Below are 23,616 nucleotides of genomic sequence, written 5' to 3' on the forward strand. Positions count from 1 at the left end.
CGTGGGAAAGCCTCGTGGGAAAGACTCGAGGGAAAACCATAGATCCTTTGATCCACGCGGCGGACTGCGTGACACTGCAGCTACCGCTCTGGAGGAAAGCGCAAGTGCATGCCCGCATTCGAGACGAGGACTGACTCCCCTGGGGAGACTCCAGAAGTACCCCAAGATCCATGTCAGCACTGGAGTGGAATCCTCAGGTTCCGGCCCCGACTCCACACAAGGTCTTAGGCCCCGGCATCGACGGCAGAGGAATCCCGAGAGGCCCCCGAGAAACTCGCATGAGGACTGGCCTTTCCTGAGGCCACCAGAGCGGGTCCCTGAGGTCCCCGTCGTAAGTCGAGAGCACCTGCCGCAACTCGAGAAAATCCAGGTGGTTTTGCCCTCCAGGCGAGATGAGGCCCATTTCCGCTGAGGATTCTCGAGGCTAATCACATCTAACCACTTGAACTTCCAAAGGGTCCTTCAGACCCTTGCTGCAACTCAAGAAGTTCCCCGACATACCCGTCCCCACTCGAGAGGAAGCACGAGGGTCCCGCACACATCCAGGGGAGCCCCGTTTCCGCCTCCTAGCCCGAGATGAGGGATCCTTTCCCTGATTCGTAGGGAAAGAATTCCCGGCGTTCCCGTCGCATCTCAAGAGGCGCTCTCCACAGGAAAGGCGAGAGGAACTCCAGGGTCGTGCCACCCTTCAACGAGTCCCCAAGATGTGTCAGTCCATTCCAGAGGAACCTGTTTTCCCTGCACTGCCTTGACGTTCAAGCCGAGGATGGACTCCCAGCACGTGTGCACGTGGGACCGCCCTGTGGGAAAGCCTCCTCGGAAAGCCTCGTGGGAAAGACTCGAGGGAAAACCATAGATCCTTTGTTCCACGCGGCGGACTGCGTGAAACTGCTGCTACCGCTCTGGAGGAAAATGCAAGTGCATGCCCGCATTCGAGACGAGCACTGACTCCCCTGGGGAGACTCCAGAATTACCCCAAGATCCATGTCAGCACTGGAGAGGAATCCTCAGGTTCCGGCCCCGACTCCACAAAAGGTCTTAGGCCCCGGCATCGTAGTGAGAGGAATCCCGAGAGGCCCCCGAGGAACTCGCATGGGGACTGGCCTTTCCTGAGGCCACCACAGCGGGTCCCTGAGGTTCCCGTCGTAAGTCGAGAGCACCTGCCGCAACTCGAGAAAATCCAGGAGGTTTTGCCCTCCAGGCGAGATGAGGCCCATTTCCCTGAAGCTTCTCGAGGCTAATCACATCTAACCGCTGGAACTTCCAAAGGGTCCTTAACACCCTTGCTGCAACTCAAGAAGTTCCCCGACATACCCGTCTCCACTCGAGAGGAAGCACGTGGGGTCCCGCACACATCCAGGGGAGTCCCGTTTCCACCTCCTTGCTCGAGATGAGGGATCCTTTCCCTGTTTCGTAGGGAAAGAATTCCCGGCGTTCCCGTCGCATCTCAAGAGGAGGCGCTCTCCACAGGAAAGGGGAGAGGAACTCCAGAGTCGTGCCAGCATTCCAAGAGTCCCCCAGATGTGTCAGTCCATTCCAGAGGAACCTGTTTTCCCTGCACTGCCTTGACGTTCAAGCCGAGGATCGACTCCCAAAACGTGTGCACGTGGGACAGCCCTGTGGGAAAGCCTCTTGGGAAAGCCTCGTGGGAAAGACTCGAGGGAAAACCATAGATCCTTTGATCCACGCGGCGGACTGCGTGACACTGCTGCTACCGCTCTGGAGGAAAGCGCAAGTGCATGCCCGCATTCGAGACGAGGACTGACTCCCCTGGGGAGACTCCAGAAGTACCCCAAGATCCATGTCAGCACTGGAGAGGAATCCTCAGGTTCCGGCCCCGAATCCACACAAGGTCTTAGTCCCCGGCATCGACGGGAGAGGAATCCCGAGAGGCCCCCGAGGAACTCGCATGGGGACTGGCCTTTCCTAAGGCCAACAGAGCGGGTCCCTGAGGTCCCCGTCGTAAGTCGAGAGCACCTGCCGCAACTCGAGAAAATCCAGGAGGTTTTCCCCTCCAGGCGAGATGAGGCCCATTTCCGCTGAGGCTTCTCGAGGCTAATCACATCTAACCACTGGAACTTCCTAAGGGTCCTTCACACCCTTGCTGCAACTCAAGAAGTTCCCCGACATATCCGTCTCCACTCGAGAGGAAGCACGTGGAGTCCCGCACACATCCAGGGAATCCCCGTTTCCCCCTCCTAGCTCGAGATGAGGGATCCTTTCCCTGTTTCGTAGGGAAAGAATTGCCGGCGTTCCCGTCGCATCTCAAGAGGAGGCGCTCTCCACAGGAAAGGCGAGAGGAACTCCAGGGTCGTGCCACCATTCCAGGAGACCCCCAGATGTGTCAGTCCATTCCAGAGGAACCTGTTTTCCCTGCACTGCCTTGACCTTCAAGCTGAGGATCGACTCACACCACGTGTGCACGTGGGACAGCCCTGTGGGAAAGCCCCGTGGGAAAGCCTCGTGGGAAAGACTCGAGGGAAAACCATAGATCCTTTGATCCACGCGGCGGACTGCATGACACTGCTGCTACCGCTCTGGAGGAAAGCGCATGTGCTTGCCCGCATTCGAGACGAGGACTGACTCCCCTGGGGAGACTCCAGAAGTACACCAAGATCCATGTCAGCACTGGAGAGGAATCCTCAGGTTCCGGCCCCAACTCCACACAAGGTCTTAGTCCCCGGCATCGACGGGAGAGGAATCCCGAGAGGCCCCCGACGAACTCGCATGGGGATTGGCCTTTCCTGAGGCCACCAGAGCCGGTCCCTGAGGTCCCCGTCGTAAGTCGAGAGCACCTGCCGCAACTCGAGAAAATCCAGGAGGTTTTGCCCTCCAGGCGAGATGAGGCCCATTTCCGCTGAGGCTTCTCGAGGCTAATCACATCTAACCACTGGAACTTCCAAAGGGTCCTTCACACCCTTGCTGCAACTCAAGAAGTTCCCCGCCATACCCGTCTCCACTCGAGTGGAAGCACGAGGGACCCGCACACATCCAGAGGAGCCCCGTTTCCGCCTCCTAGCTCGAAATGAGGGATCCTTTCCCTGTTTCGTAGGGAAAGAATTCCCGGCGTTCCCGTCGCATCTCAAGAGGAGGCGCTCTCCACAGGAAAGGCGAGAGGAACTCCAGGGTCGTGCTACCATTCCAAGAGACCCCAGATGTTTCAGTCCATTCCAGAGGAACGTCTTTTCCCTGTACTGCCTTGACGTTCAAGCCGAGGATCGACTCCCACCACGTGTGCACGTGGGACAGCCCTGTGGGAAAGCCTCGTGGGACAGCCTCGTGGGAAAGACTTGAGGGAAAACCATAGATCCTTTGATCCACGCGGCGGACTGCGTGACACTGCTGCTACCGCTCTGGAGGAAAGCGCATGTGCATGCCCGCATTCGAGACGAGGACTGACTCCCCTGGGGAGACTCCAGAAGTACACCAAGATCCATGTCAGCACTGGAGAGGAATCCTCAGGTTCCGGCCCCGACTCCACACAAGGTCTTAGGCCCCGGCATCGACGGGAGAGGAATCCCGAGAGGCCCTCGAGGAACTCGCATGGGGACTGGCCTTTCCTGAGGCCACCAGAGCGGGTCCCTGAGGTCCCCGTCGTAAGTCGAGAGCACCTGTCGCAACTCGAGAAAATCCAGGATGTTTTGCCCTCCAGGCGAGATGAGGCCCATTTCCGCTGAGGCTTCTCGAGGCTAATCACATCTAACCACTGGAACTTCCTAAGGGTCCTTCACACCCTTGCTGCAACTCAAGAAGTTCCCCGACCTACCCGTCTCCACTCGAGAGGAAGCACGAGGGTCCCGCACACATCCAGGAGAGCCCCGTTTCCGCCTCCTAGCTCGAGATGAGGGATCCTTTCCCTGTTTCGTAGGGAAAGAATTCCCGGTGTTCCCGTCGCATCTCAAGAGGAGGCGCTCTCCACAGGAAAGGCGAGAGGAACTCCAGGGTCGTGCCACCATTCCAAGAGTCCCCCAGATGTGTCAGTCCATTTCAGAGGAACCTGTTTTCCCTGCACTGCCTCGACGTTCAAGCCGAGGATCGACTCCCACCACGTGTGCACGTGGGACAGCCCTGTGGGAAAGCCTCGTGGGAAAGCCTCGTGGGAAAGACTCGAGGGAAAACCATAGATCCTTTGATCCACGCGGCGGACTGCGTGACACTGCAGCTACCGCTCTGGAGGAAAGCGCAAGTGCATGCCCGCATTCGAGACGAGGACTGACTCCCCTGGGGAGACTCCAGAAGTACCCCAAGATCCATGTCAGCACTGGAGTGGAATCCTCAGGTTCCGGCCCCGACTCCACACAAGGTCTTAGGCCCCGGCATCGACGGGAGAGGAATCCCGAGAGGCCCCCGAGGAACTCGCATGGGGACTGGCCTTTCCTGAGGCCACCAGAGCGGGTCCCTGAGGTCCCCGTCGTAAATCGAGAGCACCTGCCGCAACTCGAGAAAATCCAGGAGGTTTTGCCCTCCAGGCGAGATGAGGCTCATTTCCGCTGAGGCTTCTCAGGCTAATCACATCTAACCACTGGAACTTCCAAAGCGTCCTTCACACCCTTGCTGCAACTCAAGAAGTTCCCCGACATACCCGTGTCCACTCGAGAGGAAGCACGAGGGTCCCGCACACATCCAGGGGAGCCCCTTTTCGCCTCCTTGCTCGAGATGAGGGATCCTTTCCCTGTTTCGTAGGGAAAGAATTCCCGGCGTTCCCGTCGCATCTCAAGAGGAGGCGCTCTCCACAGGAAAGGCGAGAGGAACTCCAGGGTCGTGCCACCATTCCAAGAGTCCCCCAGATGTGTCAGTGCATTCCAGAGGAACCTGTTTTCCCTGCACTGCCTTGACGTTCAAGCCGAGGATCGACTCCCACCACGTGTGCACGTGGGACAGCCCTGTGGGAAAGCCTCGTGGGAAAGCCTCGTGGGAAAGACTCGAGGGAAAACCATAGATCCTTTGATCCACGCGGCGGACTGCGTGACACTGCAGCTACCGCTCTGGAGGAAAGCGCAAGTGCATGCCCGCATTCGAGACGAGGACTGACTCCCCTGGGGAGACTCCAGAAGTACCCCAAGATCCATGTCAGCACTGGAGTGGAATCCTCAGGTTCCGGCCCCGACTCCACACAAGGTCTTAGGCCCCGGCATCGACGGGAGAGGAATCCCGAGAGGCCCCCGAGGAACTCGCATGGGGACTGGCCTTTCCTGAGGCCACCAGAGCGGGTCCCTGAGGTCCCCGTCGTAAGTCGAGAGCACCTGCTGCAACTCGAGAAAATCCAGGAGGTTTTGCCCTCCAGGCGAGATGAGGCCCATTTCCGCTGAAGCTTCTCGAGGCTAATCACATCTAACCACTGGAACTTCCAAAGGGTCCTTCACACCCTTGCTGCAACTCAAGAAGTTCCCCGACATACCCGTCTCCACTCGAGAGGAAGCACGTGGGGTCTCGCACACATCCAGGGGTGGCCTGTTTCCGCCTCCTAGTTCGAGATGAGGGATCCTATCCCTGTTTCGTAGGGAAAGAATTCCCAGCGTTCCCGTCGCATCTCAAGAGGAGGCGCTCTCCACAGGAAAGGCGAGAGGAACTCCAGGGTCGTGGCACCATTCCAAGAGTCCCCCAGATGTGTCAGTCCATTCCAGAGGAACCGGTTTTCCCTGCACTGCCTTGACGTTCAAGCCGAGGATCGACTCCCACCACGTGTGCACTTGGGATAGCCCTGTGGGAAAGCCTCGTGGGAAAGCCTCGTGGGAAAGACTCGAGGGAAAACCATAGATCCTTTGATCCACGCGGCGGACTGCGTGACACTGCTGCTACCGCTCTGGAGGAAAGCGCAAGTGCATGCCCGCATTCGAGACGAGGACTGACTCCCCTGGGGAGACTCCAGAAGTACCCCAAGATCCATGTCAGCACTGGAGTGGAATCCTCAGGTTCCGGCCCCGACTCCACACAAGGTCTTAGGCCCCGGCATCGACGGGAGAGGAATCCCGAGAGGCCCCCGAGGAACTCGCATGGGGACTGGCCTTTCCTGAGGCAACCAGAGCGGGTCCATGAGGTCCCCGTCGTAAGTCGAGAGCACCTGCCGCAACTCGAGAAAATCCAGGAGGTTTTGCCCTCCAGGCGAGATAAGGCCCATTTCCGCTGAGGCTTCTCGAGGCTAATCACATCTAACCACTGGAACTTCCAATGGGTCCTTCACACCCTTGCTGCTACTCAAGAAGTTCCCCGACCTACCCTTCTCCACTCGAGAGGAAGCACGTGGGGTCCCGCACACATCCAGGGGAGCCCCGTTTCCACCTCCTAGCTCGAGATGAGGGATCCTTTCCCTGTTTCGTAGGGAAAGAATTCCCGGCGTTCCCGTCGCATCTCAAGAGGAGGGGCTCTCCACAGGAAAGGGGAGAGGAACTCCAGGTTCGTGTCAGCATTCCAAGAGTCCCCCAGATGTGTCAGTCCATTCCAGAGGAACCTGTTTTCCCTGCACTGCCTTGACGTTCAAGCCGAGGATCGACTCCCAAAACGTGTGCACGTGGGACAGCCCTGTGGGAAAGCCTCTTGGGAAAGCCTCGTGGGAAAGACTCGAGGGAAAACCATAGATCCTTTGATCCACGCGGCGGACTGCGTGACACTGCTGCTACCGCTCTGGAGGAAAGCGCAAGTGCATGCCCGCATTCGAGACGAGGACTGACTCCCCTGGGGAGACTCCAGAAGTACCCCAAGATCCATGTCAGCACTGGAGAGGAATCCTCAGGTTCCGGCCCCGAATCCACACAAGGTCTTAGTCCCCGGAATCGACGGGAGAGGAATCCCGAGAGGCCCCCGAGGAACTCGCATGGGGACTGGCCTTTCCTGAGGCCAACAGAGCGGGTCCCTGAGGTCCCCGTCGTAAGTCGAGAGCACCTGCCGCAACTCGAGAAAATCCAGGAGGTTTTCCCCTCCAGGCGAGATGAGGCCCATTTCCGCTGAGGCTTCTCGAGGCTAATCACATCTAACCACTGGAACTTCCTAAGGGTCCTTCACACCCTTGCTGCAACTCAAGAAGTTCCCCGACATATCCGTCTCCACTCGAGAGGAAGCACGTGGGGTCCCGCACACATCCAGGGGAACTCGTTTCCGCCTCCTAGCTCGAGATGAGGGATCCTTTCCCTGTTTCGTAGGGAACGAATTGCCGGCGTTCCCGTCGCATCTCAAGAGGAGGCGCTCTCCACAGGAAAGGCGAGAGGAACTCCAGGGTCGTGCCACCATTCCAAGAGACCCCCAGATGTGTCAGTCCATTCCAGAGGAACCTGTTTTCCCTGCACTGCCTTGACCTTCAAGCTGAGGATCGACTCACACTACGTGTGCACGTGGAACAGCCCTGTGGGAAAGCCCCGTGGGAAAGCCTCGTGGGAAAGACTCGAGGGAAAACCATAGATCCTTTGATCCACGCGGCGGACTGCGTGACACTGCTGCTACCGCTCTGGAGGAAAGCGCATGTGCATGCCCGCATTCGAGACGAGGACTGACTCCCCTGGGGAGACTCCAGAAGTACACCAAGATCCATGTCAGCACTGGAGAGGAATCCTCAGGTTCCGGCCCCAACTCCACACAAGGTCTTAGTCCCCGGCATCGACGGGAGAGGAATCCCGAGAGGCCCCCGACGAACTCGCATGGGGACTGGCCTTTCCTGAGGCCACCAGAGCGGGTCCCTGAGGTCCCCGACGTAAGTCGAGAGCACCTGCCGCAACTCGAGAAAATCCAGGAGGTTTTGCCCTCCAGGCGAGATGAGGCCCATTTCCGCTGAGGCTTCTCGAGGCTAATCACATCTAACCACTGGAACTTCCAAAGGGTCCTTCACACCCTTGCTGCACTCAAAAAGTTCCCCGCCATACCCGTCTCCACTCGAGTGGAAGCACGAGGGACCCGCACACATCCAGAGGAGCCCCGTTTCCGCCTCCTAGCTCGAAATGAGGGATCCTTTCCCTGTTTCGTAGGGAAAGAATTCCCGGCGTTCCCGTCGCATCTCAAGAGGAGGCGCTCTCCACAGGAAAGGCGAGAGGAACTCCAGGGTCGTGCTACCATTCCAAGAGACCCCAGATGTTTCAGTCCATTCCAGAGGAACGTCTTTTCCCTGTACTGCCTTGACGTTCAAGCCGAGGATCGACTCCCACCACGTGTGCACGTGGGACAGCCCTGTGGGAAAGCCTCGTGGGACAGCCTCGTGGGAAAGACTTGAGGGAAAACCATAGATCCTTTGATCCACGCGGCGGACTGCGTGACACTGCTGCTACCGCTCTGGAGGAAAGCGCATGTGCATGCCCGCATTCGAGACGAGGACTGACTCCCCTGGGGAGACTCCAGAAGTACACCAAGATCCATGTCAGCACTGGAGAGGAATCCTCAGGTTCCGGCCCCAACTCCACACAAGGTCTTAGGCCCCGGCATCGACGGGAGAGGAATCCCGAGAGGCCCTCGAGGAACTCGCATGGGGACTGGCCTTTCCTGAGGCCACCAGAGCGGGTCCCTGAGGTCCCCGTCGTAAGTCGAGAGCACCTGTCGCAACTCGAGAAAATCCAGGAGGTTTTGCCCTCCAGGCGAGATGAGGCCCATTTCCGCTGAGGCTTCTCGAGGCTAATCACATCTAACCACTGGAACTTCCTAAGGGTCCTTCACACACTTGCTGCAACTCAAGAAGTTCCCCGACATACCCGTCTCCACTCGAGAGGAAGCACGAGGGTCCCGCACACATCCAGGAGAGCCCCGTTTCCGCCTCCTAGCTCGAGATGAGGAATCCTTTCCCTGTTTCGTAGGGAAAGAATTCCCGGTGTTCCCGTCGCATCTCAAGAGGAGGCGCTCTCCACAGGAAAGGCGAGAGGAACTCCAGGGTCGTGCCACCATTCCAAGAGTCCCCCAGATGTGTCAGTCCATTTCAGAGGAACCTGTTTTCCCTGCACTGCCTCGACGTTCAAGCCGAGGATCGACTCCCACCACGTGTGCACGTGGGACCGCCATGTGGGAAAGCCTCGTCGGAAAGCCTCGTGGGAAAGACTCAAGGGAAAACCATATATCCTTTGATCCACGCGGCGGACTGCGTGACATTTCTGCTACCGCTCTGGAGGAAAGCGCAAGTGCATGCCCGCATTGGTGACGAGGACTGACTCCCCTGGGGAGACTCCAGAAGTACCCCAAGATCCCTGTCAGCACTGGAGAGGAATCCTCAGGTTCCGGCCGCGACTCCTCACAGGGACTTAGGCCCCGGCATCGACGGGAGAGGAATCCCGACAGGCCCCCGAAGAACTCGCATGGGGACTGGCCTTTCCTGAGGCCACCAGAGCGGGTCCCTGAGGTCCCCGTCGTAAGTCGAGAGCACCTGCCGCAACTCGAGAAAATCCAGGAGGTTTTGCCCTCCAGGCGAGATGAGGCCCATTTCCCTGAAGCTTCTCGAGGCTAATCACATCTAACCACTGGAACTTCCAAAGGGTCCTTAACACCCTTGCTGCAACTCAAGAAGTTCCCCGACATAACCGTCTCCACTCGAGAGGAAGCACGTGGGTTCCCGCACACATCCAGGGGTGCCCCGTTTCCGCCTCCTAGTTCGAGATGAGGGATCCTATCCCTGTTTCGTAGGGAAAGAATTCCCGGCGTTCCCGTCGCATATCAAGAGGAGGCGCTCTCCACAGGAAAGGCGAGAGGAACTCCAGGGTCGTGCCACCATTCCAAGAGTCCCCCAGATGTGTCAGTCCATTCCAGAGGAACCTGTTTTCCCTGCACTGCCTTGACGTTAAAGCCGAGGATCGACTCCCACCACGTGTGCACTTGGGATAGCCCTGTGGGAAAGCCTCGTGGGAAAGCCTCGTGGGAAAGACTCGAGGGAAAACCATAGATCCTTTGATCCACGCGGCGGACTGCGTGACACTGCTGCTACCGCTCTGGAGGAAAGCGCAAGTGCATGCCCGCATTCGAGACGAGGACTGACTCCCCTGGGGAGACTCCAGAAATACCCCAAGATCCATGTCAGCACTGGAGAGGAATCCTCAGGTTCCCGCCCCGACTCCACACAAGGTCTTAGGCCCCGGCATCGACGGGAGTGGAATCCCGAGAGGCCCGCGAGGAACTCGCATAGGGACTGGCCTTTCCTGAGGCCACCAGAGCGGGTCCATGATGTCCCCGTCGTAAGTCGAGAGCACCTGCCGCAACTCGAGAAAATCCAGGAGGTTTTGCCCTCCAGGCGAGATAAGGCCCATTTCCGCTGAGGCTTCTCGAGGCTAATCACATCTAACCACTGGAACTTCCAATGGGTCCTTCACACCCTTGCTGCAACTCAAGAAGTTCCCCGACCTACCCGTCTCCACTCGAGAGGAAGCACGTGGGGTCCCGCACACATCCAGGGAATCCCCGTTTCCCCCTCCTAGCTCGAGATGAGGGATCCTTTCCCTGTTTCGTAGGGAAAGAATTGCCGGCGTTCCCGTCGCATCTCAAGAGGAGGCGCTCTCCACAGGAAAGGCGAGAGGAACTCCAGGGTCGTGCCACCATTCCAAGAGACCCCCAGATATGTCAGTCCATTCCAGAGGAACCTGTTTTCCCTGCACTGCCTTGACGTTCAAGCCGAGGATCGACTCCCACCACGTGTGCACGTGGGACAGCCCTGTGGGAAAGCCCCGTGGGAAAGCCTCGTGGGAAAGACTCGAGGGAAAACCATTGATCCTTTGATCCACGCGGCGGACTGCGTGACATTTCTGCTACCGCTCTGGAGGAAAGCGCAAGTGCATGCCCGCATTGGTGACGAGGACTGACTCCCCTGGGGAGACTCCAGAAGTACACCAAGATCCATGTCAGCACTGGAGAGGAATCCTCAGGTTCCGGCCCCAACACCACACAAGGTCTTAGTCCCCGGCATCGACGGGAGAGGAATCCCGAGAGGCCCCCGAGGAACTCGCATGGGGACTGGCCTTTCCTGAGGCCACCAGAGCGGGTCCCTGAGGTCCCCGACGTAAGTCGAGAGCACCTGCCGCAACTCGAGAAAATCCAGGAGGTTTTGCCCTCCAGGCGAGATGAGGCCCATTTCCGCTGAGGCTTCTCGAGGCTAATCACATCTCACCACTGGAACTTCCAAAGGGTCCATCACACCCTTGCTGCAACTCAAGAAGTTCCCCGCCATACCCGTCTCCACTCGAGTGGAAGCACGAGGGACCCGCACACATCCAGAGGAGCCCCGTTTCCGCCTCCTAGCTCGAAATGAGGGATCCTTTCCCTGTTTCGTAGGGAAAGAATTCCCGGCGTTCCCGTCGCATCTCAAGAGGAGGCGCTCTCCACAGGAAAGGCGAGAGGAACTCCAGGGTCGTGCTACCATTCCAAGAGACCCCAGATGTTTCAGTCCATTCCAGAGGAAAGTCTTTTCCCTGTACTGCCTTGACGTTCAAGCCGAGGATCGACTCCCACCAAATGTGCACGTGGGACAGCCCTGTGGGAAAGCCTCGTGGGAAAGCCTCGTGGGAAAGACTCGAGGGAAACCCATAGATCCTTTGATCCACGCGGCGGACTGCGTGACACTGCTGCTACCGCTCTGGAGGAAAGCGCATGTGCATGCCCGCATTCGAGACGAGGACTGACTCCCCTGGGGAGACTCCAGAAGTACACCAAGATCCATGTCAGCACTGGAGAGGAATCCTCAGGTTCCGGCCCCAACTCCACACAAGGTCTTAGGCCCCGGCATCGACGGGAGAGGAATCCCGAGAGGCCCTCGAGGAACTCGCATGGGGACTGGCCTTTCCTGAGGCCACCAGAGCGGGTTCCTGAGGTCCCCGTCGTAAGTCGAGAGCACCTGCCGCAACTCGAGAAAATCCAGGACGTTTTGCCCTCCAGGCGAGATGAGGCCCATTTCCGCTGAGGCTTCTCGAGGCTAATCACATCTAACCACTGGAACTTCCTAAGGGTCCTTCACACCCTTGCTGCAACTCAAGAAGTTCCCCGACATACCCGTCTCCACTCGAGAGGAAGCACGAGGGTCCCGCACACATCCAGGTGAGCCCCGTTTCCGCCTCCTAGCTCGAGATGAGGGATCCTATCCCTGTTTCGTAGGGAAACAATTCCCGGCGTTCCCGTCGCATCTCAAGAGGAGGCGCTCTCCACAGGAAAGGCGAGAGGAACTCCAGGGTCGTGCCACCATTCCAAGAGTCCCCCAGATGTGTCAGTCCTTTCCAGAGGAACCTGTTTTCCCTGAACTGCCTTGACGTTCAAGCCGAGGATCGATTCCCACCACGTGTGCACGTGGGACAGCCCTGTGGGAAAGCCTCGTGGGACAGCCTCGTGGGAAAGACTCGAGGGAAAACCATAGATCCTTTGATCCACGCGGCGGACTGCGTGACACTGCTGCTACCGCTCTGGAGGAAAGCGCAAGTGCATGCCCGCATTCGAGACGAGGACTGAATCCCCTGGGGAGACTCCAGATGTACCCCAAGATCCATGTCAGCACTGGAGAGGAATCCTCAGGTTCCGGCCCCGAATCTACACAAGGTCTTAGTCCCCGGCATCGACGGGAGAGGAATCCCGAGAGGCCCCCGACGAACTCGCATGGGGACTGGCCTTTCCTGAGGCCACCAGAGCGGGTCCCTGAGGTCCCCGAAGTAAGTCGAGAGCACCTGCCGCAACTCGAGAAAATCCAGGAGGTTTTGCCCTCCAGGCGAGATGAGGCCCATTTCCGCTGAGGCTTCTCGAGGCTAATCACATCTAACCACTGGAACTTCCTAAGGGTCCTTCACACCCTTGTTGCAACTCAAGAAGTTCCCCGCCATACCCGTCTCCACTCGAGTGGAAGCACGAGGGACCCGCACACATCCAGAGGAGCCCCGTTTCCGCCTCCTAGCTCGAAATGAGGGATCCTTTCCCTGTTTCGTAGGGAAAGAATTCCCGGCGTTCCCGTCGCATCTCAAAGGAGGCGCTCTCCACAGGAAAGGCGAGAGGAACTCCAGGGTCGTGCTACCATTCCAAGAGACCCCAGATGTTTCAGTCCATTCCAGAGGAACGTCTTTTCCCTGTACTGCCTTGACGTTCAAGCCGAGGATCGACTCCCACCACGTGTGCACGTGGGACAGCCCTGTGGGAAAGCCTCGTGGGACAGCCTCGTGGGAAAGACTTGAGGGAAAACCATAGATCCTTTGATCCACGCGGCGGACTGCGTGACACTGCTGCTACCGCTCTGGAGGAAAGCGCATGTGCATGCCCGCATTCGAGACGAGGACTGACTCCCTTGGGGAGACTCCAGAAGTACCCCAAGATCCATGTCAGCACTGGAGAGGAATCCTCAGGTTCCGGCCGCGACTCCTCACAAGGTCTTAGGCCCCGGCATCGACGGGAGAGGAATCCCGACAGGCCCCCGAAGAACTCGCATGGGGACTGGCCTTTCCTGAGGCCACCAGAGCGGGTCCCTGAGGTCCCCGTCGTAAGTCGAGAGCACCTGCCGCAACTCGAGAAAATCCAGGAGGTTTTGCCCTCCAGGCGAGATGAGGCCCATTTCCGCTGAGGCTTCTCGAGGCTAATCACATCTAACCACTGGAACTTCCAAAGGGTCCTTTACACCCTTGCTGCAACTCAAGAAGTTCCCCGACATACCCGTCACCACTCGAGAGGAAGCACGAGGGTCCCGCACACATCCAGGGGAGCCCCGTTTCCGCCTCCTAGCTCGAGATGAGGGATCCTTTCCCTGTTTCGTAGGGAAAGAATTCCCGGCGTTCCCGTCGCATCTCAAGAGGAGGCGCTCTCCACAGGAAAGGCGAGAGGAACTCCAGGGTCGTGCCACCATTCCAAGAGTCCCCCAGATGTGTCAGTCCATTCCAGAGGAACCTGTTTTCCCTGCACTGCCTTTACGTTCAAGCCGAGGATCGACTCCCACCACGTGTGCACGGGGGACAGCCCTTTGGGAAAGCCTCGTGGGAAAGCCACGTGGGAAACACTCGAGGGAAAACCATAGATCCTTTGATCCACGCGGCAGACAGCGTGACACTCCTGCTACCGCTCTGGAGGAAAGCGCAAGTGCATGCCCGCATTCGAGACGAGCACTGACTCCCCTGGGGAGACTCCAGAAGTACCCCAAGATACATGTCAGCACTGGAGAGGAATCCTCAGGTTCCGGCCCCGACTCCACACAAGGTCTTAGGCCCCGGCATCGACGGGAGAGGAATCCCGACAGGCCCCCGAGGAACTCGCATGGGGACTGGCCTTTCCTGAGGCCACCAGAGCGGGTCCCTGAGGTCCCCGTCGTAAGTCGAGAGCACCTTCCGCAACTCGAGAAAATCCAGGAGGTTTTGCCCTCCAGGCGAGATGAGGCCCATTTCCGATGAGGCTTCTCGAGGCTAATCACATCTAACCACTGGAACTTCCAAAGGGTCCTTCACACCCTTGCTGCAACTCAAGAAGTTCCCCGACATACCCGTCACCACTCGAGAGGAAGCACGAGGGTCCCGCACACATCCAGGGGAGCCCCGTTTCCGCCTCCTAGCTCGAGATGAGGGATCCTTTCCCTGTTTCGTAGGGAAAGAATTCCCGGCGTTCCCGTCGCATCTCAAGAGGAGGCGCTCTGCACAGGAAAGGCGAGAGGAACTCCAGGGTCGTTCCATCATTCCAAGAGTCCCCCAGATGTGTCAGTCCATTCCAGAGGAACCTGTTTTCCCTGCACTGCCTTGACGTTCAAGACGAGGATCGACTCCCACCAAGTGTGCACGTGGGACCGCCCTGTGGGAAAGACTCGTCGGAAAGCCTCGTTGGAAAGACTCGAGGGAAAACCATATATCCTTTGATCCACGCGGCGGACTGCGTGACACTGCTGCTACCGCTCTGGAGGAAAGCGCAAGTGCATGCCCGCATTCGAGACGAGCACTGACTCCCCTGGGGAGACTCCAGAAGTACCCCAAGATCCATGTGAGCACTGGAGAGGAATACACAGGTTCCGGCCCCGACTCCACACAAGGTCTTAGGCCCCGGCATCGACGGGAGAGGAATCCCGACAGGCCCCCGAGGAACTCGCATGGGGACTGGCCTTTCCTGAGGCCACCAGAGCGGGTCCCTGAGGTCCCCGTCGTAAGTCGAGAGCACCTGCCGCAACTCGAGAAAATCCAGGAGGTTTTGCCCTCCAGGCGAGATGAGGCTCATTTCCGCTGAGGCTTCTCAGGCTAATCACATCTAACCACTGGAACTTCCAAAGCGTCCTTCACACCCTTGCTTCAACTCGAGAAGTTCCCCGACATACCCATCTCCACTCGAGAGGAAGCACGAGGGTCCCGCACACATCCAGGGGAGCCCCTTTTCCGCCTCCTTGCTCGAGATGAGGGATCCTTTCCCTGTTTCGTAGGGAAAGAATTCCCGGCGTTCCCGTCGCATCTCAAGAGGAGGCGCTCTCCACAGGAAAGGCGAGAGGAACTCCAGGGTCGTGCCACCATTCCAAGAGTCCCCCAGATGTGTCAGTGCATTCCAGAGGAACCTGTTTTCCCTGCACTGCCTTGACGTTCAAGCCGAGGATCGACTCCCACCACGTGTGCACGTGGGACAGCCCTGTGGGAAAGCCTCGTGGGAAAGCCTCGTGGGAAAGACTCGAGGGAAAAACATAGATCCTTTGATCCACGCGGCGGACTGTGTGACACTGCTGCTACCGCTCTGGAGGAAAGCGCAAGTGCATGCCCGCATTCGAGACGAGGACTGACTCCCCTAGGGAGACTCCAGAATTACTCCAAGATCCATGTCAGCACTGGAGAGGAATCCTCAGGTTCCGGCCCCGACTCCACACAAGGTCTTAGGCCATGGCATCGACGGGAGAGGAATCCCGACAGGCCCCCGAGCAACTCGCATGGGGATTGGCCTTTCCTGAGGCCACCAGAGCGGGTCCCTGAGGTCCCCGTCGTAAGTCGAGAGCACCTGCCGCAACTCGAGAAAGTCCAGGAGGTTTTGCCCTCCAGGCGAGATGAGGCCCATTTCCGCTGAGGCTTCTCGAGGCTAATCACATCTAACCACTGGAACTTCCAAAGGGTCCTTCACACCCTTGCTGCAACTCAAGAAGTTCCCCGACATACCCGTCTCCACTCGAGAGGAAGCACGAGGGTCCCGCACACATCCAGGGGAGCCCCGTTTCCGCCTCCTAGCTCGAGATGAGGGATCCTTTCCCTGTTTCGAAGGGAAAGAATTCCCGGCGTTCCCGTCGCATCTCAAGAGGAGGCGCTCTCCACAGGAAAAGCGAGAGGAACTCCAGGGTCGTGCCACCATTCCAAGAGTCCCCCAGATGTGTCAGTCCATTCCAGAGGAACCTGTTTTCCCTGCACTGCCTCGACCTTCAAGCCGAGGATCGACTCCCACCACGTGTGCACGTGGGACAGCCCTGTGGGAAAGCCTCGTGGGAAAGCCTCGTGGGAAAGACTCGAGGGAAAACCATAGATCCTTTGATCCACGCGGCGGACTGCGTGACACTGCTGCTACCGCTCTGCAGGAAAGCGCAAGTGAATGCCCGCATTCGAGACGAGCACTGACTCCACTGGGGAGACTCCAGAAGTACCCCAAGATCCGGTCAGCACTGGAGAGGAATCCTGAGGTTCCCGCCCCGACTCCACACAAGGTCTTAGGCCCCGGCATCGACGGGAGAGGAATCCCGAGAGGCACCCGAGGAACTCGCAGGGGGACTGGCCTTTCCTGAGGCCACCAGAGCAGGTCCCTGAGGTCCCCGTCGTAAGTCGAGAGCACCTGCCGCAACTCGAGATAATCCAGGAGGTTTTGCCCTCCTGGCGATATCAGGCCCATTTCCGCTGAGGCTTCTCGAGGCTAATCACATCTAACCACTGGAACTTCTAAAGGGTCCTTCACAACCTTGCTGCAACTCAAGAAGTTCCCCGACATACCCGTCTCCACTCGAGAGGAAGCACGAGGGTCCCGCACACATCCAGGGGAGCCCCGTTTCCGCCTCCTAGCTCGAGATGAGGGATCCTTTCCCTGTTTCGTAGGGAAAGAATTCCCGGCATTCCCGTCGCATCTCAAGAGGAGGCGCTCTCCACAGGAAAGTCGAGAGGAACTCCAGGGTCTTGCCACCATTCCAAGAGTCCCCCAGATGTGTCAGTCCATTCCAGAGGAACATGTTTTCCCTGCAATGCCTTGACGTTCAAGCCGAGGATCGACTCCCACCACGTGTGCACGGGGGACAGCCCTGTGCGAAAGCCTCTTGGGAAAGCCTCGTGGGAAAGACTCGAGGGAAAACCATAGATCGTTTGATCCACGCGGCGGACTGCGAGACACTGCTGCTACCGCTCTGGAGGAAAGCGCAAGTGCATGCCCGCATTCGAGACGAGGACTGACTCCCCTGGGGAGACTCCAGAAGTACCCCAAGATCCATGTCAGCACTGGAGAGGAATCCTCAGGTTCCGGCCCCGACTCCACACAAGGTTTTAGGCCCCGGCATCGAAGGGAGAGGAATCCCGAGAGGCCCCCGCGTAACTCGCATGGGGACTGGCCTTTCCTGAGGCCAACAGAGCGGGTCCCTGAGGTGCCCGTCGTAAGTCGAGGGCACCTGCCACAACTTGAGAGAATCCAGGAGGTTTTGCCCTCCAAGCGAGATGAGGCCCATTTCCGCTGAGGCTTCTCGAGGCTAATCACATCTAACCACTGGAACTTCCAAAGGGTCCTTCACACCCTTGCTGCAACTCAAGAAGTTCCCCGACATACCCGTCTCCACTCGAGAGGAAGCACGAGGGTCCCGCACACATCCAGGGGAGCCCCGTTTCCGCCTTCTAGCTCGAGATGAGGGATCCTTTCCCTGTTTCGTAGGGAAAGAATTCCCGGCGTTCCCGTCGCATCTCAAGAGGAGGTGCTCTCCACAGGAAAGGCGTGAGGAACTCCAGGGTCGTGCCACCATTCTAAGAGTCCCCCAGATGTGTCAGTCCATTCCAGAGGAACCTGTTTTCCCTGCACTGCCTTGACGTTCAAGCCGAGGATCGACTCCCACCACGTGTGCACGGGGGACAGCCCTGTGGGAAAGCCTCGTGGGAAAGCCTCGTGGGAAAGACTGGAGGGAAAACCATAGATCCTTTGATCCACGCGGCGGACTGTGTGACACTGCTGCTACCGCTCTGGAAGAAAGCGCAAGTGCATGCCCGCATTCGAGACGAGGACTGACTCCCCTGGGGAGACTCCAGAAGTACCCCAAGATCCATGTCACCACTGGACAGGAATCCTGAGGTTCCGGACCCGACTCTACACAAGGTCTTAGGCCACGGCATCGACGGGAGAGGAATCCCGAGAGGCCCCCGAGGAACTCGCATGGGGACTGGCATTTCCTGAGGCCTCCAGAGCGGGTCCCTGAGGTCCCCGGCGTAAGTCGAGAGCACCTGCCGCAACTCGAGAAAATCCAGGAGGTTTTGCCCTCCAGGCGAGATGAGGCCCATTTCCGCTGAGGCTTCTCGAGGCTAATCACATCTAACCACTGGAACTTCCAAAGGGTCCTTCACACCCTTGCTGCAACTCAAGAAGTTCCCCAACATACCCGTCTCCACTGGAGAGGAAGCACGAGTGTCCTGCACACACCCAGGGGAGCCCCGTTTCCGCCTCCTAGCTCGAGATGAGGGATCCTTTCCCTTTTTCTTAGGGAAAGAATTCCCGGCATTCCCGTCGAATCTCAAGAAGAAGCGCACTCCACAGGAAAGGCGAGAGGAACTCCAGGGTCGTGCCACCATTCCAAGAGTCCCCCAGATGTGTCAGTCCATTCCAGAGTAACCTGTTTTCCCTGCACTGCCTTGACGTTCAAGCCGAGGATCGACTTCCACCACGTGTGCACGTGGGACAGCCCTGTGGGAAAGCCTCGTGGGAAAGCCTCGTAGGAAAGACTCGAGGAAAAACCATAGATCCTTTGATCCACGCGGCGGACTCCGTGACACTGCTGCTACCGCTCTGGAGGAAATCGCAAGTGCATGCCCGCATTCGAGACAAGGACTGACTCCCCTGGGGAGACTCCAGAAGTACCCCAAGATCCATGTCAGCACTGGAGAGGAATCCTCAGGTTCCGGCCCCGACTCCACACAAGGTCTTAGGCCCCGGCATCGACGGGAGAGGAATCCCGAGAGGCCCCCGAGGAACTCGCATGGGGACTGGCCTTTCCTGAGGCCACCAGAGCGGGTCCCTTAGGTCCCCGTCGTAAGTCGAGAGCACCTCCCGCAACTCGAGAAAATCCAGGAGGTTTTGCCCTCCAGGCGAGATGAGGCCCATTTCCGCTGAGGCTTCTCGAGGCTAATCACATCTAACCACTGGAACTTCCAAAGGGTCCTTCACACCCTTGCTGCAACTCAAGAAGTTCCCCTACATACCCGTCTCCACTCGAGAGGAAGCACTAGGGTCCCGCACACATCCAGGGGAGCCCCGTTTCCGCCTCCTAGCTCGAGATGAGGGATCCTTTCCCTGTTTCGTAGGGAAAGAATTAACGGTGTTCCCGTCGCATCTCAAGAGGAGGCGCTCTCCACAGGAAAGGCGAGAGGAACTCCAGGGTTGTGCCACCATTCCAAGAGTCCCCCAGATGTGTCAGTCCATTCCAGAGGAACCTGTTTTCCCTGCACTGCCTCGACGTTCAAACCGAGGATCGACTCCCATCACGTGTGCACGTGGGACAGCCCTGTGGGAAAGCCTCGTGGGAAAGCCTCGTGGGAAAGACTCGAGGGAAAACCATAGATCCTTTGATCCACGCGGCGGACTGCGTGACACTGCTGCTACCGCTCTGCAGGAAAGCGCAAGTGAATGCCCGCATTCGAGACGAGCACTGACTCCCCTGGGGAGACTCCAGAAGTACCCCAAGATCCATGTCAGCACTGGAGAGGAATCCTGAGGTTCCCGCCCCGACTCCACACAAGGTCTTAGGCCCCGGCATCTACGGGAGAGGAATCCCGAGAGGCACCCGAGGAACTCGCATGTGGACTGGCCTTTCCTGAGGCCACCAGAGCAGGTCCCTAAGGTCCCCGTCGTAAGTCGAGAGCACCTGCCGCAACTCGAGAAAATCCAGGAGGTTTTGCCCTCCAGGCGATATCAGGCCCATTTCCGCTGAGGCTTCTCGAGGCTAATCACATCTAACCACTGGAACTTCCAAAGGGTCCTTCACACCCTTGCTGCAACTCAAGAAGTTCCCCGACATACCCGTCTCCACTCGAGAGGAAGCACGAGGGTCCCACACACATCCAGGGGAGCCCCGTTTCCGCCTCCTAGCTCGAGATGAGGGATCCTTTCCCTGTTTCGTAGGGAAAGAATTCCCGGCGTTCCCGTCGCATCTCAAGAGGAGGCGCTCTCCACAGGAAAGTCGAGAGGAACTCCAGGGTCTTGCCACCATTCCAAGAGTCCCCCAGATGTGTCAGTAAATTCCAGAGGAACATGTTTTCCCTGCACTGCCTTGACGTTCAAGCCGAGGATCGACTCCCACCACGTGTGCACGGGGGACAGCCCTGTGCGAAAGCCTCGTGGGAAAGCCTCGTGGGAAAGACTCGAGGGAAAACCATAGATCCTTTGATCCACGCGGCGGACTGCGTGACACTGCTGCTACCGCTCTGGAGGAAAGCGCAAGTGCATGCCCGCATTCGAGACAGGCACTGACTCCCCTGGGGAGACTCCAGAAGTACCCCAAGATCCATGTCAGCACTGGAGAGGAATCCTCAGGTTCCGGCCCCGACTCCACACAAGGTCTTAGGCCCCGGCATCGACGGGAGAGGAATCCCGAGAGGCCCCCGAGGAACTCGCATGGGGACTGGCCTTTCCTGAGGCCACCAGAGCAGGTCCCTGAGGTCCCCGTCGTAAGTCGAGAGCACCTCCCGGAACTCGAGAAAATCCAGGAGGTTTTGCCCTCCAGGCGAGATGAGGCCCATTTCCACTGAGGCTTCTCGAGGCTAATCACATCTAACCACTGAAACTTCCAAGGGGCCTTCACACCCTTGCTGCAACTCAAGAAGTTCCCCGACATCCCCGTCTCCACTAGAGAGGAAGCACGAGGGTCCCGCACACATCCAGGGGAGACCCGTTTCCGCCTCCTAGCTCGAGATGAGGGATCCTTTCCCTGTTTCGTAGGGAAAGAATTCCCGGCGTTCCCGTCGCATCTTCAGAGGAGGCGCTCTAAACAGGAAAGGCGAGAGGAACTCCAGGGTCTTGCCACCATTCCAAGAGTCCCCCAGATGTGTCAGTCCATTCTAGCGGAACCTGTTTTCCCTGCACTGCCTCGACGTTCAAGCCGAGGATCGACTCCCACCACGTGTGCACGGGGGACAGCCCTGTGGGAAAGCCTTGTGGGAAAGCCTCGTGGGAAAGACTCGAGGGAAAACCATAGACCCTTTGATCCACGCGGCCGACTGCGTGACACTGCTGCTACCGCTCTGGAGGAAAGCGCAAGTGCATGCCCGCATTCGAGACGAGGACTGACTCCCCTGGGGAGACTCCAGAAGTAGCCCAAGATCCATGTCAGCACTGGAGAGGAACACTCAGGTTCCGGCCCCGACTCCACACAAGGTCTTAGGCCCCGGCATCGACGGGAGAGGAATCCCGAGAGGCCCCCGAGGAACTCGCATGGGCACTGGCCTTTCCTGAGGCCACCAGAGCGGGTCCCTGAGGTCCCCGTCGTAAGTCGAGAGCACCTGCCGCAACACGAGAAAATCCAGGAGGTTTTGCCCTCCAGGCGAGATAAGGCCCATTTCCGCTGAGGCTTCTCGAGGCTAATCACATCTAACCACTGGAACTACCAAAGGGTCCTTCACAGCCTTGCTGCAACTCAAGAAGTTCCCCGACATACCCGTCTCCACTCGAGAGGAAGCACGAGGGTCCAGCACACATCCAGGGGAGCCCCGTTTCCGTCTTCTAGCTCGAGATGAGGGATCCTTTCCCTGTTTCGTAGGGAAAGAATTCCCGGCGTTCCCGTCGCAACTCAAGAGGAGGCGCTCTCCACAGGAAAGGCGTGAGGAACTCCAGGGTCGTGCCACCATTCCAAGAGTCCCCCAGATGTGTCAGTCCATTCCAGAGGAACCTGTTTTCCCTGCACTGCCTTGACGTTCAAGCCGAGGATCGACTCCCACCACGTGTGCACGGGGGACAGCCCTGTGCGAAAGCCTCGTGGGAAAGCCTCGTGGGAAAGACTCGAGGGAAAACCATAGATCCTTTGATCCACGCGGCGGACTGTGTGACACTGCTGCTACCGCTCTGGAGGAAAGCGCAAGTGCATGCCCGCATTCGAGACGAGGACTGACTCCCCTGGGGAGACTCCAGAAGTAGCCCAAGATCCATGTCAGCACTGGAGAGGAACACTCAGGTTCCGGCCCCGACTCCACACAAGGTCTTAGGCCCCGGCATCGACGGGAGAGGAATCCCGAGAGGCCCCGGAGGAACTCGAATGGGGACTGGCCTTTCCTGAGGCCACCAGAGCGGGTCCCGGAGGTCCCCGTCGTAAGTCGAGAGCACCTGCCGCAACTCGAGAAAATCCAGGAGGTTTTGCCCTCCAGGCGAGATGAGGCCCATTTCCGCTGAGGCTTCTCCAGGCTAATCACATCTAACCACTGGAACTTCCAAAGGGTCCTTCACACCCTTGCTGCAACTCAAGAAGTTCCCCGACATACCCGTCTCCACTCGAGAGGAAGCACGAGGGACCCGCACACATCTAGGGGAGGCCCGTTTCCGCCTCCTAGCTCGAGATGAGGGATCCTTTCCCTGTTTCGTAGAGAAAGAATTCCCGGCGTTCCCGTCGCATCTCAAGAGGAGGCGCTCTCCACAGGAAAGGCGAGAGGAACTCCAGGGTCGTGCCACCATTCCAAGAGTCCCCCAGATGTGTCAGTCCATTCCAGAGGAACCTGTTTTCCCTGCACTGCCTCGACGTTCAAGCCGAGGATCGACTCCCACCACGTGTGCACGTGGGACAGCCCTGTGGGAAAGCCTCGTTGGAAAGCCTCGTGGGAAAGACTCGAGGGAAAACCATAGATCCTTTGATCCAAGCGGCGGACTGCGTGACACTGCTGCTCCCGCTCTGGAGGAAAGTGCAAGTGCATGCCCGCATTCGAGACGAGCACTGACTCCCCTGGGGAGACTCCAAAAGTACCCCAAAATCCATGTCAGCACTGGAGAGGAATCCTGAGGTTCCCGCCCCGACTCCACACAAGGGCTTAGGCCCCGGCGTCGACGTGAGAGGAATCCCGAGAAGCCCCGGTGTAACTCGCATGGGGACTGGCCTTTCCTGAGGCCACCAAAGCAGGTCCCTGAGGTCCCCGTCGTAAGTCGAGAGCACCTGCCGCAACTCGAGAAAATCCAGGAGGTTTTGCCCTCCAGGCGAGATGAGGCCCATTTCTGCTGAGGCTTCTCGAGGCTAATCACATCTAACCACTGGAACTTCCAAAGGGTCCTTCACACCCTTGCTGCAACTCAAGAAGTTCTCCGACATACCCGTCTCCACTCGAGAGGAAGCACGAGGGTCCCGCACACATCCAGGGGAGCCCCTCTTCCGCCTCCTAGCTCGAGATGAGGGATCCTTTCCCTGTTTCGTAGGGAAAGAATTCCCGGCGTTCCCGTCGCATCTCAAGAGGAGGCTCTCTCCACAGGAAAGGCGAGAGGAACTCCAGGGTCGTGCCACCATTCCAAGAGTCCCCCAGATGTGTCAGTCCATTCCAGAGGAACCTGTTTTCCCTGCACTGC

The sequence above is a fragment of the Ovis canadensis genome, chromosome 10 (assembly GCF_042477335.2).
Source record: "Ovis canadensis isolate MfBH-ARS-UI-01 breed Bighorn chromosome 10, ARS-UI_OviCan_v2, whole genome shotgun sequence".
Taxonomy (NCBI): Eukaryota; Metazoa; Chordata; class Mammalia; order Artiodactyla; family Bovidae; genus Ovis; species Ovis canadensis.